The following is a 5564-nucleotide window of genomic DNA, read 5'->3' on the forward strand; positions in this document are numbered from 1 at the left end:
CGGGGGGTGCGGAGCGGAGCAATGGGCGCGGAGCGGGGCGGAGCGGAGCGGAGCGGAGCAATGGGCGCGGGGCAGGGCGCGGGGGGTGCGGAGCGGAGCAATGGGCGCGGAGCGGGGCGCGGGGCGGAGCGGAGCGGAGCAATGGGCGCGGAGCGGGGCGCGGGGCGGAGCGGAGCAATGGGCGCGGGGCGGGGCGCGGGGGGTGCGGAGCGGAGCAATGGGCGCGGAGCGGAGTGCGGGGCGGAGCAATGGGCGCGGAGCGGGGCGCGGGGCGGGGCGGCGCGGAGCAATGGGCGCGGAGCGGGGCGCGGGGGGTGCGGAGCGGAGCAATGGGCGCGGAGCAATGGGCGCGGAGCGGGGCGCGGGGCGGTGCGGGGCGGAGCAATGGGCGCGGAGCAATGGGCGCGGAGCGGGGCGCGGGGCGGTGCGGGGCGGAGCAATGGGCGCGGAGAGGGGCGCGGGGCGCGGCGCTGGCTCCGGCCGCTGCCAGACCCCGCCTCGGGGCCGCTCAACCCGGTGTCCCGGCGGTGGTCATTTCCGTGAGGGGCTTGTCCCAGCTGTCGACGCGCTGAGGTCACTCTGGGAAGTTGCATTTGCACCTTTTTTTTTTAAATTTAATTTTATTTATTTATTTTTTCTCCCTAGAAACGGGATCTCAGCGCGCGTTTTGCCCAGCTGCATGGAAGCGCTCAAAGGGAAGTTCGAGCGCTTCCCCTGAAGAGGCACAGCCAAATCTCTAGGAAATCCTGCGGGTTAAGTGTTGTGGTGCGGGAGAGGTGGGTTTTGTGGTCTCCCTCCCCCCACCGGGGCTAGCGAGGGGTATGAGGGCAACACCAGCCGCTCTGCCCCGGGGATGAAGGTTGGGGATGTTCCCAGCTCTTTGATTCAGACCGCAGTTCCTACTCTGGATTTCTGTTTTATGAGGGTCTCAGCGTAAGTGGGTTCCCGCTGCCAGCTCCAGCCAAGAGGCAGGGAAAAGGCTTTGCAGCCCGCTTCATGCAAGGCACCAGAAAATCCCAGCGGGCATCCCTTCTGCGTCTCTTGGAGGTACCGTTTCTAGAAGCCGTATTTTTGAAGGCTTTTGGCCAGCTGCACAATACATCTTCTCTTTCTTTTGCAATTAGCAAGCATTCGGCCTCTTTTCCCTATGCTAGAATAAACCCAGCCGCTCAGGAGTGGTTAAAGTGCAGCTGATCTCACTTTGGAGAAAGACGGGGCTCTTGGAACCCATGCTTTCTATTATTTTCTGAGTGTTTTGACACCCTGTTAGCTCTACAGACTTCTCAGTGGACTTCCTGATCCTTGAAAAAGCATTTATTGTACATTTTTATGCCTCATCTCAATTGTCCCTCAATTCGGTTATAATGCCACCTCTGCTGTGGTTTGTGCTTAACACATCAGTGCTTACGGTTCTTTCGATTTTCTTCTCCGAACACAACTTGGTTTTAATAACCTCCTTGGCTCTGCTGCTTCTTTTTGCCCTTTATCTAGTCTTTTCTGACACTGATGTGCACTTACTCTGCCGCTATGATCACGTTTCTATCTACCCTTCAAAAGCCTTTAGTGTCTTAGATGTTCCTGTTACCTTCTTCTTCAAAAGCTTCCTTATTTTTACACAGTTCCCCTGTTCTGAGAACGGGCGCAACTGTTCTGTATTGCCTTATTGCGATGGACCACAAAAGTAGAGGGGCAGGAACTGAAAAGCAGAAGGCACCAGAGATGAAGACAATGAGGTGCAGGGCTTTATTTCTGTACATCGCCATTGCTTCAGTTAATATTCAAGGGGTATGTCTTAAAGTTAACCACACAGAGTAGGCAGAGAGCCAGAGAAATAGTAAGGTTATTTTCTTGCTTCAGATCGTGTTGTGGAGGGACTGAAAACAGTCTAAGCACAGGAGGTGTGCCACGAAGTTATCACCCTGCCCCTGCAGCACGGGAGATACGGTCCAGTACAGAGGAAGGCTGCAAAGGGAATGGATTATGAAGAGCAGCTTTTATTTTTAGTTAAAATTTAAACACAGTATTGACACAAAGCAATATTCAATGGGGAAAAATCTACCCAAACGACAAACCTTGGGAACTTTACGAACATGCGCAGAATTGAACCCTCGGCAGCACCAGTCAGCTTGAGTCGTGCGGCCCTGTGGCAAACGACGTGTTCTTGTAAACTCTTCCTTTTTTCCTAATGCAGCCCATGAGCGGCTTTACTGCACTTTGCCAAAGGGTTAGAGTCCTTACACCAACCATTTGAACTTCAGTGTTTGCATTTCTGAGGGGACGATAAACGGGGCATGAATATTTCATACGTTCCCCTGATATGTGAAATATTTTAAAACTCCCATAGTCAAAACAGCGCATCGGTTAAGGCATTGTGGCTGTCCCCATGGAATCTGTAACAGAGATAAGCTCCGTTCCTTCCTACGAGGACAGGAAGCATGGAAACAATTTGCTTCGTGCACCATTATGTTTCAACATTTCTTAGGTAATTTGTTTGAGGACTTGCAGTTATCTCTGGCAAACAATTTACCTTGGCAATATTGTTTTCTGTGGAAATGGGTTCCAAACCTGCAGGACTTGCAGAAGAACCAAAGTCCTGACATGCCTGGTAATGTTTTCAGCACGGCAAAACCAACGCGAGGCATATTAAAACAAGTCTAGGATGTGCTCCACGCGCTTAGCAAAAACATGGGGAAGAAAATATTAAACTGATTTGTTTGTTTTGAAGTTCAGGAGGAAATGAGGAACCTGTGACTGATGCATGGCGCTGAACGTACGGAGAACAAAAGCCGAATTTCAATATCTCTGGTTAGCATAAATTTGCTAACTTGCTCTTAAGCATCTGCAATGTTGACCATCGAGCTTCTCATTGCGTAGTGAACACTTTAAACAGCACTGCCTCTTTTAAATCCAGCTGCCTGGCAAAGGAAGTTGGTATGTTAGGACTATATTCCATTAGAAAATATACTCTGACACCCTCAGAAATCAAGGGCCTGCAAAATTAAGTGTAGCTCTGCGGTCCAAACTGGTTCTCAAGATCTTTGAGTGCGGACTGTATTTGCTGTACAAAGCTCTCTGGTCTCTCTAGCAGCGTCTGAGCAGAAATCAAAGGCAAGAGAACAAAACCAAAAATGCATCACGGCCTCTCCTCCTCAGAGAGCTGCAAATGCAAATGGATTTTCAGAACAACACCCAGAAATAATGGCTAGGCTCACACTGGTAGTGTGAGACCCAGACATGCCTGAACTTCAAGAACATTCAGATCCAGGCGAGAAGTTCCTGGTTTCAGCCTATACTTGTTACATTTCATTATGTGTGATGTTTCTTTAAAAAATTGTCCAATAACTGCCTTGTCTATGCACCTTTTCTCCCTGCATTTGCACCTGGAGGAACGCCGTTCGCCCATGTCACGTGGCCAGTATGACTAACGCTATTTTAGGCTGCCCCCGGGGCTGCAGAAATAAGTGATGCACCATCCACTGGGCAAACGCACTAGTTACGCTGTGGTGACAAGTCATTAAACATCAGTTCTCCCAAAATCGATTGCAAAACTTCCACTGAATTAGAAGCTCTTTCTGATAAAGCGTGCATGGGAACTGCTGAAGTATACAGCCTTCTGGGCGTGACAACATGCAGAGTCCTGCCTAGGTAATACTGTTAAAAAAAACCAAAACAAAAAACACAGTACCTAAGCTTTTTGTACTTCGGGGTAAGCGTGAGGTATTGGCGATCCTGCGATAAAAGCGCAAGGCAGGCAGGGTGTTTCAGTTTTCTCAAGGGTTAAGCTCGCCATAATCAGCACTGCGCCCCACATAAGCATGTACCCAAGAAAAAAAGCTTTTCTTCATTTCATTTTTATTCCTGGATGGGGTTGTTCAGCCTGGGGAAGAGAAGGCTGCGGGGAGACCTTATTGCAGCCTTTCAGTGCTTAAAGGGGTCTATAGGAAGGATGGGGGCAACCACTTGAGCAAGGCCTGTGTGACTGGACAAGGGGTGATGGTTTTAAACTAAAGGAGGGTAGATTTAGACTGGATATTAGGAAAAAAATCGTTTACAATGAGGGTGGTGAGACCCTGTCCCAGGTTGCCCAGAGAGGTGGGAGATGTCCCATCCCTGGAAACATCCAGGGTCAGGCTCTGAGCAACCTGGTCTGGTTGAAGATGTCCCTGCTCACTGCAGGGGGTCAGACTGGATGTCCTTTAAATGTCCTTTCCAACCCAAACCATTCTGTGATTCTATGGTTAAGGGAAAACATGGAGGGAGAAGGAAGTTTTGGAAAAAGATCAGCCTCTATGACTTTGTGTCTACGGATGTTTACATACTTTCATTTGAATAGCAGAGAGCTTGGCATGAGACCAGCATATTTCTTCTTTTCTTGTAGCGTGTGAAACCCAGCTGCCAGGAAATAGAATACTACGGACAAAAGCAAGCTGTTCTGAAGTCCCTAATATTTCAGCACAGAAGCAAAGGGAAACACAAAAAGTAAAGCAGAAACACACACAAACACTGGGCAGCTGCGTTTTATTGCACTTATCGGCAGATACAACCCCTCATGCGCTTGCTGCCCGTGTCCCACTAGATGGTGTTCATGCTACAAGAAAAAACAGGATGCAGAAGCGTGCCGGAGCTGTCAGAATTGGTTTGTCACCCTTCAGCTTTTTTGTGTGTTTTAAATGTATCAACAGCTCTCACACTGCATGGTTGGCTATTTTGCATGTCATTTTTAAAGCTACTGGGTATATATATTTCTTAACAGGCAGTGGGAAATTCTGAAGGATTGTCATGATATTTCCATATAAAACAATTTGTCCGATGTAACTACCAATGTAAAAGCCTGGGTTCACCAAATTTAGGAAACAGCCACAGAACAGGCTCTTGAATTAGAATCATAGAATTATTAAGGCTGGAAAAGACCTGTAGGATCATCAAGCGCAGCCCCTAACCCAACACCCCCAGGTCTCCTAAACCATGCCCTGAGGCATCACATCTACATGGTTTTGAACACCCCCAGGGATGGTGACTCCCCCACCTCTCTGGGCAGCCTGTGCCAGTGCCCGACCACTCTTGCAGTAAAGACATTTTTCCTAATATCCAATATAGGTGCCAAACCCCCTCCTGAGAGTCCCTGAAGTAACAAGGGACTGTAATGAAGTATCACCACAAAAACGTGGGTAGACATACAGCAAAACCCCTTCCTGGAAGAACTGAAGTAAACCCCACTGCATCTCTATCACCTCAGAAGCTTAAAAATCCAAATTTAGCCTCAAATCGTGATTCTTTAAAAATCTGAGGGGGGAAACGCCCAGCTGGAGAGACTGGGGTGGGGGAGCGGTTACGGGACGATGCGCGCTCCCGCCCCGGGCCCTCGAGCGCGCCGGTGCTCCGCGCGGCACACGGCCCCACGCATGCGCAGTGCCGGTCCGTCCCCCAGCCGGGCGGCCGCCGCCAAGGGCGTCCCGCCCAGGCCGCGCATGCGCACAGCCGGCAGCGTGTGCCCGCCCCTTCGTGTGCGCCTGCGCAGCTCGCGCGGGGTCCAGCCCCGTCCGGCGCGGCGCCTGCGCGGTGCG

At 50.6% G+C, this 5564-nt stretch overlaps 1 long non-coding RNA gene across 5 annotated transcripts; it reads left to right on the forward strand.

Moving 5' to 3' along the window:
* Positions 1-77: 77 nt before the first annotated feature.
* LOC142060897 (uncharacterized) lies at positions 78-4693 on the forward strand. Of its 5 annotated transcripts, none has more exons than XR_012661975.1 (3): positions 78-1733; positions 1858-3645; positions 4379-4693. It is a non-coding gene; the product is annotated as an uncharacterized LOC142060897 (long non-coding RNA). The 5 variants fall into 5 exon arrangements; XR_012661976.1 differs by having other exon boundaries at positions 78-776; positions 890-3645; XR_012661974.1 differs by having other exon boundaries at positions 78-776; positions 1620-3645.
* Positions 4694-5564: the final 871 nt, after the last annotated feature.

Source organism: Phalacrocorax aristotelis, chromosome 8 (genome assembly GCF_949628215.1).
Source record: "Phalacrocorax aristotelis chromosome 8, bGulAri2.1, whole genome shotgun sequence".
NCBI lineage: Eukaryota > Metazoa > Chordata > Aves > Suliformes > Phalacrocoracidae > Phalacrocorax > Phalacrocorax aristotelis.